This window comes from Felis catus, chromosome B3 (assembly GCF_018350175.1).
Source record: "Felis catus isolate Fca126 chromosome B3, F.catus_Fca126_mat1.0, whole genome shotgun sequence".
In the NCBI taxonomy this organism is placed as follows: Eukaryota; Metazoa; Chordata; class Mammalia; order Carnivora; family Felidae; genus Felis; species Felis catus.
This window is the reverse complement of record NC_058373.1, coordinates 5,158,971-5,173,187: the sequence shown is the minus strand read 5'-3', so window position 1 is coordinate 5,173,187 and position 14,217 is coordinate 5,158,971. Positions and strand designations below refer to the sequence as shown.

Sequence of the window (14,217 nt, the reverse complement as noted above, 5' to 3'; positions counted from 1 at the left end):
GGACAACAACGATACGAAGAATTATTTCTGCGAGCTAAGACGTGAGCAGGGACGGGGCAAAGGAGGCCGGCCTAGAGGCAGGTTACATGGAGACAGAGCAGCTGGCCCGCAGAGGGAGGCCACAGGGGTCCTCGGCGGCCAGACTGGTCAGGTGGGTGCTTCAGATCAAGCAGGAAAGGGGTCAAGGTGCCTGAGCCTAGCTGCAGCCCATCTGGGGCCTCTTTCTGCCTCAGGGAAGGGAGGTGACAAGTAGACCGTTACCTGCCCCTCCCCACCACCCTCCTCCCCTCCCCCTTCAGTCAGCTGCGCCCTGAGCCACACCACACACCCCACTGTGACTGAACCTGGTGAGACACATCCCTGAGCCTAGAAGAAATCTGTTATTTGGAATTAAAAAAAAAAAAAAAAGTGTGTGTGTGTCGGGGGGGGCGGGTATAAATAAAACAAAGTTGACAAAATGTTGGAAATTATTAGAGGATGGGACGTGGGGGAAATGGGTAAAGGTGGTCACAAGGTACAGACTTCCAGTTTTAGGATAAGTAGGCCAGGGAAATGTTGCACATCTGAAAGTTGCTGCGAGAGATCTCTAAAGGTGTCTTCACTAGAAAAAAACAATGTAACTGTGAAGTGATGGATGTTTACTAAACTTACCGTGGCAACCGTTTCGCAACGTATATGGACAGCTAATGACGTTGTACACTGAAATTACTGTAATGTGACATGTCAGCTGTATCTCCGTGAAACTGGACAGAACGATGAAAGTGGTGACGAGTATACACACGGGGGGGAGGGGGGGCTTCACGACTCTATTTCCTACTTTGGGTACATTTAAAACTTCCAAATTAAAAGTTCAATTTTTTTAAAAGTTGATATTGTGGCCCCGTCATACATTAAGGGTGCCTTTTTTACCTTTACCTCCAAGAGCTTCTATACATGCAAGAGGCTACGTTTTCGACCACGCAGCCAGCAAAAATTACTACTAAAATACTGTTTTTACATGACTTTAAAAAGACAAAATAGGTCTATAATTTCACAAAGGAACTAGAAAAGTATCATGAGAAAATGGGGGGGAATAAAACAATCTGGTATATTTAGTTAGCTCTAACAGCACATGGCAATTCTAAATAAAGCATACGGATTAAAAAAAAAAAAGACATCCTGTTTTCGATTTCAAAGAGCACAGGGTACTTTTCCTCATCTGGGCACTTGTTCACGAAGAGGCACCCGCAGTGTCCTGTCCGTCCGTCCGTCCGTCCGTCCGTCCGCACTCTCAGTCACAAGAGTTAGGGGCACCGGGGAAGGTCAGCCGCAGCCACTACCGGCCCCTCAGAAGTCTGGCACCCCCACTTTCCCAGGCCAGCCACTCCCTGCTCAGGCCGCGGGGCTCTGGTATGTTTCCCCGTAGGCTGAGCTGCGAACCGTCCCTGGGGGACTCTCTGCAGGGAATCAGCCCAGAGGAGAGGCTTCCAAACATTCATCATCATAGGGCTGTTTTCTTCTCCAGGAGGAAGCAAGCCACTAAAGTGGAAGAGAACATCCGGGGTGGGGGTGGCGGGCAAGTTCTTCACTTAATGTGAGTTAGAACCGCAAGTGAGTTGGGCGGCTTGTTGGGAGACACTGAGTTAACTTGGTTTGGCGTTCCCTTTGTCAACCGAACAGAAAGCTTGGCAGGGCTCGTAAAAGGAAGGCTTTTCCTCTGTGCAACTGCCCGCCTCTGCCTACAGACAGGGGAGGGAAACCCCCCACTGCCGGGACCTGACCTGCTGAGAGGCGCTCTCCCCGGCTCTGGACAGGGCCCAGCGCTCCCCGCCTGCGGCAGCACCCACAGCCCACAGCTTCCAACCTTAGCGCACAGGGTCTGTCCCCTACAGGGAAGGTGGGCCTTCCTCCAGCGCTGGCCTGGGACTGGAGGCCCCAGCCAGGTTGGCCCTGCCCATGCAGGCTCAGATGGCCTCACTTCTGGGAAGAGGCGGGATGGTCGTCCCATTTTGTTCCCAGAGCCCAACCCAAGGGAGCCTGGGGAGCTACTGAGTGGCCAGCCGTGAAGCTAATAAAGCTAATGGTTCGATCCGGTGTGGGGTCCACTGACTCAGATTAGGCACCATTAACCCAGCCCTAACTAAACGTATCCCTTGGTGGGGCGCCTGGGTGGCTCAGTCGAGTGTCCGACTTCAGCTCAGGTCATAATCTCTCGGTTCGTGGGTTCGAGCCCCGCGTCGGGCTCTGGGCTCACAGCTCGGAGCCTAGAGCCTGCTTCAGATTCTGGGTCTTCCTCTCTCTGCCCCTCCCCCACTCACTCTCTCTCTCTCTCTCTCTCTCTCTCTCTCTCTCTCTCAAAAATAAACATTAAAAATAAATAAATAAACATATCCTTCGGTATCTGGTACCCTAAAAAGTGGATAAGGAAAACTAGCATTGAACTTGGTTATTTCTGTGGGGGTTCAACATTTTGAGATTTTTTTTTTTTTGTATTTCATCTGATGTTTTATAGTGGGGGGTGTGCAATCAGCATGGGCTATAAAACTAGAGATTAAAGTAAAATATGTTTAACCAGTGCACTAATTCAGATATTTGCTATAAAACCAGAATGAAATGTACTCAGCAGAGCTACAGGTTTTTTTTTTCTTCTTCCATTTTCTGTGTATTTTATTTGTTTGTTCTTGGGAAGTTTTCTGAGATCTTTTGAAAATTTTTGGAGTTCCAGGTAAGACTTTCTTTTCTTTCTACGCTTACTTTTTATTTTTTTATTGAATAAATGTGATACCTAACGTTGTGTAAGTTTAAAGCGTACAGCGTGTTACTTTGATACATTTTATACATTGTAACATGACGGCTGCTATGGCGGTATCTGTCATATTAATAATAACTGCAGTATAATATTGTCAACCTTCATTATGCTGCAGGTATAGCTCCATGGCTTATGTACCACTTGTCACAGCTCACAGGCTTAAACACCATCACTCTTACCTCCCCACGCCCAGCCCCTGGGCACCACCATTTAACTGTTTTTCACAAGTTTAATTATTTTAGATTCCACATAGAAGTGGTATAGTATGTACTTGTTTTTCTCTGACTTATGCCACTTAGCATAACGATATTCTATTATGCATATGGACCACATCTTTTTATCCATCTGTGAATGGGCATTAGGGCTGTGTTCACATCGTGGCTATTGCGAATAATGTTGCAATTAACATGGGGGGGGGGTGCAGATATCTCGTTAAAAATTCTGTTTTCATTTCTCCTGGAATAGTTTTAGAATGATCACCGAGAGATGGAGAGTCACAGGACTGTCCCTGGATGTGCCAGGGCTGGGAAGGGGGAGAGCCAGCGTGAGACTTTTGCCTGTATCAGCATAATGAGGATAATGACTGACCCCCTTTCTCCTTTCCTCTCCCTACCAGCCAGGTTTATAACCGATATTGTGATTTATAATAAATATTTGGTCTTCATCCCTGTTCCTGACACAGAGCTCCCTGGAATTTCCTAACTGATGAGAGCAACAAAGGTGTCTTTTATTATGTTAATTAGGTGACTTCTGGAACACACCCGAGGGTGAGGGCTGGTTGTCCGGAGAATCAACCAGGTGGTTGGTTACAAGGCTGGAAATTTCAGCGCTCTCCCACATCTCCCTGGAGCGGAGAGGGACTGGGGGTCGAATCAGTCACGGGCGGCCAATGATTTAATCAATCGTACCTAGTAAGGAACCTGCCGTACACACCCCAAAGGATGGGGCTCAATACACGGAGACCTGGGGAGAGTGAAGCGCTCTGAGAAGGTGCCCCTTCCCACACACCTGGCCCTGTGCCTCTCTTCCCTCTGGACGTTCATCTGTATCTTTTACCATACCCTTTTACAATAAGCCGGCAAGCGTAAGTACCGTTTCTCTGAGTTCTGGGAGCCGCTCTAGCAAGTTAACTGAATCCAAAGAGGGAGGAGGTCCTAAGAACCTCTGACTGGTGGCCAAGTTGGACAGAAGTTGTAGGTAACTTGGGGACCCGAACCTGTAGCTGGCGTCTGAAGGGTGTGCAGGGGAGGGGGGGAGGGGGGCGGTCCGGTGGGAATGAGCCCCTATCTTGTGGGATCTGATGCTGCCTCCAGGTAGGCAGTGTCAGAATTGATTGAATTCTAGGAGAGCTGCTCCCTGCTGCCCACGGTGGAATTGGGCGCAAGACCTTAATAGTGCATTTGGTCAAGCTGTGGCTGAGAGGGCCAGGCGGTGACAGGCCATAGTCCTGTTTCCTGACCCAAGGGCCGGGACTGTCCACTTCCCCAAGGGTGCTGGTTTCCTGTGGGGAAGAGTGGAGAAAGAGCAAAGATCCACACCTCACAGCACAAAGCACGAGTTTGCTTCTTAGTGGTTTGCGGATGTGGACGAACAGTTGAATCACAGGCAATTAGAGCCATCACTCACTAAAAATTCAGGCTCTGCCAGAACCGTTGTTTTTAAAGAAACCAACCAGCTTAGATGAAATGACTTAAGTAATATGTTCACATTCTTAAATAAGAAATATGAAGATGAACAGTGAAGATGCCTTTCTATCCAGTTCCCACTGCCCAATGGGTAACTTGATTAGTTTCCTGTGACTCCTTCCAAATACGGATTACGCACGCAGAGCGAATAGGAATACATATCACTCTGCTCCTCTTTTACATAAATGGTGGCATACTTGTACACTTTTCTGTACTTCGCTTTTAAATTTAATCTCCACTTACATTTTTTTTTAATGCTTATTTACTTTTGAGAGACGGAGAGAAAGAGTGTGAGGAGGGGAGGGGCAGAGAGAGAGGGAGACACAGAATCCGAAGCAGGCCCCAGGCTCTGAGCTGTCAGCACAGAGCCCGACGCGGGGCTCGAACTCACAGACCGACCTGAGCCACCCGGGTGCCCCCCCCTCCAATTACATTTCTAAACCTGATTCCTATTTCTGAGCTCTTTGTCTACACTCTAAAAATGTAAGAACAGGAGCCAAACAAAAATGTTAGAAAACCCCACAAAATTAAAAGTCAAAACTGTCAGAGAACATACTCCAACGCTGTACCGGGATCACTCTCTCTTAGACCACTCTTGTTGGCCGATTTCCCTCGGTCCTTACAACCATCTCAGTGTTACCTGGTCCTCAGAGAGGATGCCACCCCTCCGCCCCTCTACTGGCTCGCCCGCCCGTGTCTCCTCTCTGCAGCCAAGCTTCAAGATGAAGGGGTCACCCCCAGGACTTCCTCAACTCCCACTCACCCCGCAGCCCCAACTCCGCTGACATTCCTCTTCCCCACATATCCGTGGGCTTTCCTTGTTGCTAAATCCAACTAGACGTTCAGCTCCTAAGCTACTCAACCTCTCAGTGGCGTCTGAAATTAGTGACAATTTACTCTCTTTTAAAAGCATCCTTCGGGCTCCCTGGGACTCCTCCTGGCTCTCTGGCAGTTTCTCTGCAGTTTCCTGACCATCGTCCAGGCGCTGGGGACTCTTCACGGCTGTCCTACAGCTCTGCCTCTCTGGCCCAGAGCACTCTGCACGGCTTCGGAAGTGTGTATTCCACAGCCCCGGGGACAGGCGCCTCGAACTCAACATGTTTAGAGGTCAATTCGTCATCTTCCTCCCAAACCAGCCCTATTTCATCTGTTTTGAATCTCTGGAAATGGCACCACCCAGCTGTCTGACCCAGGACGACGCCTGGGCTCATCCTCCCCCCACCTCCCCCAAACCTTCCCATCCCGGGCATCTCCGAGTCCGGCCACTCCGGCCTTCTCGACGCCTCCAAGCCCACCACTCTCCTCAATGCCCTGTCCCTCCACTCGGTCAGTCGGTCAGGATTCCTGCAACAACCTTGCACTTGGGCTTGTTGTCTCTAATCTTGGTTCCTCCAAGCCAGTTTTCCACCCGGCTGTCAGAGTAATCTTCCTACAATACGAACCTGATCAAATTATTCGGCTGCGTAAAAACCCCTTAATGACAGGATTTTTTTTAAAAAAAGATCCCAGCAAGTTGATTTTAAAGTTCACCCGGAAAAATAAACATGCAAGAATAGCCCGGAAAAAAAAAAAAAAAAATCATTGAAAAAAAGCATGAGAGTGAGTTAACCCTACCAGGTTTTTGTTTTTTTTTTTTTAAATGTAACATAAAGCTGCAAAAATCAGTTAAAACAGTGAGATTCTGGGCGCCTGGGTGGCTCGGTCGGTTAATCGTCCGACTTCGGCTCAGGCCATGATCTCACGGTTCATGGGCTCAAGCCCCGTATCAGTCTCTGTGCTGACAGCTCGGAGCCTGGAGCCTGCTTCGGATTCTGTGTGTCCCTCTCTCTCTGCCCCTTCCCTGCTCACAGTCTCTCTCTCTCTCTCAAAAAATATTAAAAAAAAAATTTAAGTTGTTCACTGAAACACAGTGTATATATTTGATAAAAGTATGTAAATGGGGTGCCTGGGTGGCTCAGTCGGTTGAGTGGCCGACTTCGGCTCAGGTCATGATCTCGCGGTCAGTGAGATCAAGCCCCGCGTCAGGCTCTGTGCTGACCGCTCAGAGCCTGGAGCCTGTTTCAGATTCTATGTCTCCCTCTCTCTGACCCTCCCCCGTTCATGCTCTGTCTCTCTCTGTCTCAAAAATAAATAAACGTTAAAAAAAAAAGTATGTAAATAACTTAAATGTTTATAATTAGGGAACTAGTAGAAGAAATTACGGTAGACCCATAAACAGATCCATAAACAAGAGTATTAAAAAAAATAATAAGAATAAGGATGTCCTTTGTGAACTGATATGGAAAGCTCTCCAAGACATATTAGCTGAACAAAGCAAGGTACAGAAATGTGTAGGTTAGCTACCTTCTGGGTAAAAGGGTGGGATAAAGTGGATTACGCATTCACATTTGCTGATGTCTAAAAATATCCCTGCAAGAATAAACAGACATGACAACACTGACCGCCTTTGGGGAATGAACTGTCTAGAAAAGAGATAGAAGGACTATTTTTCTTGCACACTCTTTCGATCATCTTTAATCTTACACCCTATGAATATATCTATTAAAAAATATTAAAATTAAAACCATATTATAAAGCCACAGTAACTATACTGATGTGGAATGGAGGAGGAATAAGGAGCCATATCAGTGGAACAAAGCAAGAAAACAGGAAGAACCATGTAAGAATAAGTTATTCAAGAACTGAGGCAAGAGACTAATCATAGAGGAAAAGACGGGGGACCTCTGTCTCAAATCTCACATCAAAATTAACTCCAAAGTAAAAATAGCATTGAAACAAAATATGAGCACAGCACCTGGGTGGTGCAGTTGGTTAAGTGTCTGACTTTGGCCCAGGTCATGATCTGACGGTTCATGAGTGTGAGCCCCGCACTGGGCTCTCTGCTGTCAGCACAGAGCCGGCTTCAGATCCTCCGTCTCCCTCTCTCTCTGCTCCTCCTCCCCTCTCTCTCTCTCTCAAAAATAAATAAACTTAAAAAAACCTTTTTTAAAGTGATGCTATTGTCTTGCAACCACAAGGAAATGAATTCTGCCAACCACCTGAAGGAGTACGGAAGCACACTCCCCGATCGGCCTCTGATAAGACCACAGCCCCAGTGAGCATCTGCATTGCAGCCTGGGGAGACCCAAAAGCAGAAAGTCCAAATAAGCTGTAACCAGACTTCTGACCTACAGAAACTGTCAGATAATAAAAGGCAATTTAAAAAAAATTTTTTTAATGTTTTTATTTATTTTTGAGACAGAGGGAGACAGAGAATGAGTACGGGAGGGGCAGAGAGAGAGGGAGACACAGAATCGGAAGCAGGCTCCAGGCTCTGAGCTGTCAGCACAGAGACCGACGCGGGACTCGAACCCACAAATGGTGAGATCATGACCTGAGCTGAAGTCAGATGCTTAACTGACTGAGCCCCCCCACCCAGGCGCCCCATAAAAGGCAATTTTTATTTTCTGGTAATGTGTTACAAAGTAATAGAAAACTAATACACAAAGAGCCGATTTCCTTAATACATAACAAAGAGTTTTTAGAAGCTGATAAAAAAATAAAGTACTCAACAGAAAAATAGGCAAAGACTTAAAAACACAGCCTACAGAACAGGAAATACAAACGGCCAAAGAAACAAAGAGACAGCCAACCTGGCTCTTGTGTTACGTCCTTAGAACAGTGCCGGACACACAGGGGGGGCCACTCGATATTATTTGCTGAATAAATGAATAAATTTCACTCATAATCAAGGAAATGCCAAATAAAACAAGATACCATTTTTTACCCATGAGGCTGACAAAGACTGAAAAGATGGATACAGCTTGAACAGGCAACAGACATTTCCTTAAAGACGATACTCACATGGCCAACAAGCACATGGAAGGAAGCGGAGCATCGCTGATAATTAAAGAACTACAAATCGTAGCGGGTACCCACCGTGAGGGAGCGCCTCACACACATTCGGACGGCTCCGACGCCCCCGCCTCCCCCCCCCAAATAAAAACACACCGAAAAATAATGAGTATTAGTGAGGATACAGAGAAATTCAACCCCTTCTGCACTGTTGGTGGGACTATAAAAGGTAGTGCAGAAAACAGCACGGTCACTCCTCAAAAAATGTAAAATACAATCCTCACATGAGCCGGCATTCCTGCTTCTGGGTCTATATCCAGAAGAACTAAAAGCAAGATTTTGAAGAGCTATTTGCATGCCTGGGTTGACGGGAGCAGCAGTCACAAAGACCAAGAGGGGGAAGCAACTCAGACGTTCACGGATGGATGAACAGAGAAACAAGGTGGGACACGTACGTACAAAGGAATACTATTCAGCTTTCAAAAGGAACGACCTCCTGTCACACGCTTCAACCTGGATGGGCCTTGAGGACGTGCTAAGTGAAGAAAGCCAGGCACCGAACGACAAGTGCTGTAGAATTTCACTTCTGTGAGTTACCTGGAGGAGGCCAATTCAAAGGCAACAAATAGATTGGTGGCTGTGGGGGTGGGGAGGGGTAAACAGGGAGCGGTTGTGCGGTTGTTTAACGAGTACAAAGTGTCTGTTTTGCAAGATGACAGTCTGCAGTCTGGAGATCCGCTCTACAACCATAGAACATACTTAACCATTACTGGATTGTACACTTAAAAACAGTAAAAATGAGGGGCGCCTGAGGGCTCAGTCGGTTAAGCGTCCAATTTCAGCTCAGGTCATGATTGCACGGTTTGTGGGTTCGAGCCCATGTGAGGCTCTATGCTGACAGCTCGGAGCCTGGAGCCTGCTTCGGATTCTGGGTCTCCTCACTCTCTGCCCCTCCCCCACGCGCACTCTGTTCCTCTCTCTCAAAAATAAATGTTAAAAAATGTAAAACAAAATAGTAAAGACGATAAATCTCATGTGTTTCTTTTTTTTTTTTTAATTTTTTTTTCAACGTTTTATTTATTTTTGGGACAGAGAGAGACAGAGCATGAATGGGGGAGGGCCAGAGAGAGAGGGAGACACAGAATCGGAAACAGGCTCCAGGCTCTGAGCCATCAGCCCAGAGCCCGACGCGGGGCTCGAACTCCCGGACTGCGAGAACGTGACCTGGCTGAAGTCGGACGCCTAACCGACTGCGCCACCCAGGCGCCCCAAATCTCATGTGTTTCTTACGAGCGTAAAAATGGGTACGTTCCCTGGTGAAGAGGCTATGAAGAAACGCTCTCGTAACATTGGTGGGAGCAAAAAATGTTATCTGTACAGGGAATACTTTTACAACATCTACCTCAACTTTAAATGTGCAAACACTCCTTCCCCAGCTATTTTACTTTGAGGAATGTATCCTACAGACACCCTTATATAAATACCCAAAGAGACATATAACTCTTAAGAAAGCTCACTGCAGGGGCGCCTGGGTGGCTCAGTCGGTTAAGCGTCTGACTTCAGCCCGGGTCACGATCTCGTGGTCCGTGAGTTCAAGCCCCACGTCGGGCTCTGTGCTGACTGCTCAGGGGCTCTGTGCTGACTGCTCAGAGCCTGGAGGCTGCTTCCGATTCTGTGTCTCCCTCTCTCTCTGCCCCTCCCCCGTTCATGCTCTGTCTCTGTCTCAAAAATAAATAAACGTTAAAAAAAAAAAAATTAAAAAAAAGAAAGCTCACTGTAGTGTTCCTTCCTAAGAGCGAAAAGGTGGATACAGTCTAAATGTGTCAATAAGAAACTGGTCTCGGGGACACCTGGGGGGCTCAGTCGTTTAAGCCTCTGACTCCTGATGCCGGCTCAGGTCATGATCTTGCGTTGGTGAGTCTGAGGCCCGCAGCGGGCTCTGGGCTGACAACGCGGGGTCTGCTTGGGTTTCTCTCTCTCTCCCTCTTCTTCTGCCCCTCCTCTACTTGCCTGTGCACATGTTTTCTCTCTCAAAAATAAATAAATAAACTTTATTAAAAACTAAGAAACTGGTTAGGTAAATAATGGGGGATACCTATATAAAGGCTTGGGATACACCCGTTGAAAAGAATATATATCTTTATGTACTAATCTGAAAAAATGCCCAAGATGTTCAAGTTTCGTTTTTAAGGTAGAAGTTATTCGGTATGGCATGCTTCCACTTTGCGTGAAGAGAAAGTATGTGTATGCGATATATGCTTGCATAGACACAGGAAACCTCTGGAAGGCTGCCTAAGAAATACTCAGGTATGTACCTCTGGGGGTTAGGAGTCGGGGAGGATGTAAAAGGGAGAAAGGGAAATTTGTACTTTTCATCTTATATGCTTCTTATTATTTGAGTTTTTGCAACAAATGTATTATTTTTCATATAAAAATTTTGGGGGCGCCTGACTGGTTCGGTTGGTGGAGCACGGGACTCCTGATCTCGGGGTTGTGGGTTTGAGCCCCATTGAGATTACCCCCGTAGAGATAAAAATAAAAATCTTTAAAAATAATTAATTTGGTAGAATAAATGAGCCCCGCAGATTACCCCCACAGAGACAAAAATAAAAATCTTAAAAAAAATTTGGTAGAAAAAATGAGCAAGCAGGAAAGCAAATAAATATTTTCCAATAGTTTTACATTGCCCTTAGGAAAAAATCTAAATTCCTTAAGAACAAAATAAGGTCTTGGGGCACATAGGTGACTTGGTGGGTTAAGCGTCCGACTCTTGGTTTCAGCTCAGATCATGATTTCAAGATCAAGCTCCGAGTCGGGCTCTGGGCTGACAGCAGGGAGCCTGCTTGGGATTCTCTCTCTCTCTCCCTCTCTCTGCCCCTCCCCGGCTCTAGCATGCATTCTCTCAAAGTAAAAAAAAAAAAAAAAAAAAAAAAAAAAAGGCAAAGAAAGGTCCTTTATGATATGGTTCCTGCTCTCACAATCTCTGTTCCAGTCTCCCCACCTGCCAGTTTGCCACACAGGATACACTTTCTCTTGCCTCTCAGCTTTGCCAGACGCTCCTGCTTTTGCTTGGAACACCACCCACCCCGTCTATGAGTTCCAGGGCCTTCAGGTCCCAGCTCAGACCTCTCTTCCTCCAGGAAGCCTTCCCTGGTGCTCCCCCCGACCCCCAGCCTGGGTTTAGGGCACCACTCAGATGCGTCCGGCCCACTCTGTGAACTCCTCTACCCTGGGTTCATCACACAGTCTCACAATCTACCTCTCCCACTGGGCTGAAGCTTGGCCACGCAGTGACCATGCCTGTCTGGGTCACTGTCCCATCTCCAGCATCAAGTCTGACACATAGATGGTATTCGGTAAGTATTTGTCAAATTGGCCTTTTATTGCAAAGGAAATATAACCACATCACAGACAAGTTAGCACAGAAGAGCGAAGGGGGAATTACAGTCCTGCCGTCCAAACACAACCACAGCATCCCTCTAGTAGTTACGTTCCCCGGGCGTGTTTTCTCGTAGCTGTATTCCCAAGCCAGACCTTTTGACAAGACCCCCGGGACACAGTTGTTTTGGGTAGAGAACATTTCGCTGCACCCTGTGAAAACATGAGGCTTTTATAAGCCAAAGTAAAGATTACTGTTTTGGTAATCAAGCACTGTGTACAACAGACCACAGACATCCCAGATCATCTCTTGTGACTCACCCACCTCTCCTCCCTGGGGACTTTCACTCTGCACTTACTGACTGGTTTATAGCCGACTGGGTTCCTTTCGAAAACTTACTGTTCTACTCCCTAACCTCCCATTATAAAGAAGCGTTAGAACATTAACGTAGTGCACGTATGTGTTCCGAAGGAAACTGCGAAGCATTTCATTGAGGACGCCCCTTAACAGCAGTGAGGTCAAGAGTAAGAGATCACAGTGATGCCCACACACCCCTCCCCTGCCTCCCCATAGAGGGTCTTCCCAGAGAAGGTTGAGTTTGAAGAGAAACCCACAGAAGATGCTAGTGAATCCTCAGAGCCCTGCCTCATGGCTCACTACCCCCGGCCCAAGATTAGAGCTTGAGGGGATGAGACCCACGCATGGGATTAGTTTCTGTTTTGCTCATTATTAGATTTAAAAAAAAATTTTTTTTAATGTTTATTTTTGAGGGGGGGGGGAGAGGGAGGGAGGGAGAGAGGAGCACGGGAAGGGAAAAGAGAGACACAGAATTGGAAGCAGGCTCCAGGCTCTGAGCTGTCAGCACAGAGCCCGACGTGGGGCTCGAACTCATGAATCCTGAGATCATGACCTGAGCCAGAGTGGGACTCTTAACCGACTGAGCCCCTCAGATGCCCCCAGCCTACAGAGTTTTCATACAGCTGCTGGGACATAGCTGATTTGTCTCCAGGGTCTTTCTGACAGGTGCCATTCTGAGACTACTTTTTCTTTTCATGGGGTTAAAAAAAAGGGGGCTCAGTGTTGTCAGGCCTGGAGCCTGCTTCTGCTTCTGTGTCTCCCTCTCTCTCTGCCCCTCCCCCGCTCACACTGTCTCTCCCTCTCCCCAAAATACATTAAAAACATTTAAGAAATGTTCTGTTAATTCCAAATATTGAAGAGGAACACTAACACATACAACTAGGAATAAAAATTGGGAAATATTTTTTTAAAAAAAGAGAGAAGAAAGAAAACTCCGTAGTCTCCTGTAACCACGGGTGTGTACAATCTTCTACCTCCTTTCACATTTTGTGCCTAACCTTCTCCTAGGTAGCTGCAGAGCCTTTCCATTAAAAATTTTAAACTGCACTGAGCAGGTGCACGATACGTTACTCGGATCAGTGATTCACAATGAAAAGTAATCCTGCAACATCATGAGGCCTAAAGTTTTCTTTCCCTACCTTGGAACACTCCCTCAGGATGGCGTCCCATAAGCAGAGTTCATCAAAGAGTGAGGCTATCTTAACACTCTGCATGCTGGACATCTTCACTCTTCCTTCCTGAACTGCTTTCAACAAGGCATCTACCAACTGACGATGGCTGTAGGACTGCACACAAGGGCAAATTCCTTCACCAACCCTGAGTATTAACTCAAAATTTCTCCCTGACGTAAGGAGCAAAAAGGCTAAATTATGCCTTCGATAGCAATTAACTTTTATTAGCACCTACAACGTTGCAGGTAGGGTACAAGGCACTTCGGATGTCCCATCTTATTGGAATGGTACAACGACCCTGTGAAATGGTGCAAAGCTCATGGAGGTGCAGAGGAGGCTTCGAACCCAAGCCGTCTAGCCCCTCTGTCCATCTGCTAACCACTCCTGTCTCGGGTATGTCATTCATGTTTTAAGCCACGTGTCACGGCTTATAGCGACAACAAACATACTCCTGAAGACTTCTTTGCTGGCTGAATTTCCTACCTCCTGGTTTTTCTACCCATGGCAAATACGAACAAGTCCAAAGGGTCAGAGACAGCTTGAGAGCTGCCGTTTCCAAGCCAAAGTTTCGACGACGGGCGGGACAGACTTTGTAGTAAAACCGGATCGGGATCAAGGAAAGAGCGCCCGCGGTATCTGCGGAGACGAGTCTTGGGGCCTTTGGAGCCTGTCTTTACTCAGTAGCTGGGATGGTCAGCTCCACAGGCTTAAAGGCCAGATGTGGAGCAGAGAGAACAAAGAGGATGGTCAAGAGCCTGGCCCTGCACATAGCTTCAGAAGTTCCCACAGAAGGATTCCCACTGCCTCTGGTCTGCGAAGGCGAGAGAGCCGCTAGGCCCAGCCCTAATGAGGTCATGGGGCTAACAAATGAAGAAATCAGGAAATGATTTCTTTTTTCTTCAAGAAATAACTCTAGCTGAATTTCCTCAACAGGTTTTAACTTCTGCATTCAGACAAAAGTGTTCTGTTTCACTGATTCAACGAAAGAACGACACAACAAAA

General features: G+C 47.0%; 1 protein-coding gene and 1 long non-coding RNA gene across 15 annotated transcripts in view; one reads left to right on the top strand and one right to left on the bottom strand.

Annotated features, from left to right (window-relative positions):
* The window catches only part of CRTC3 (CREB regulated transcription coactivator 3), a 156,198-nt gene that overhangs the window by 109,029 nt on the left and 32,952 nt on the right, over nt 1-14,217 (bottom strand). The gene's annotated exons all lie outside the window — the stretch shown is intronic.
* LOC123385795 lies at nt 813-3,465 on the top strand. The gene is made up of 2 exons (XR_006598830.1): nt 813-1,389; nt 3,254-3,465. It is a non-coding gene; the product is annotated as an uncharacterized LOC123385795 (long non-coding RNA).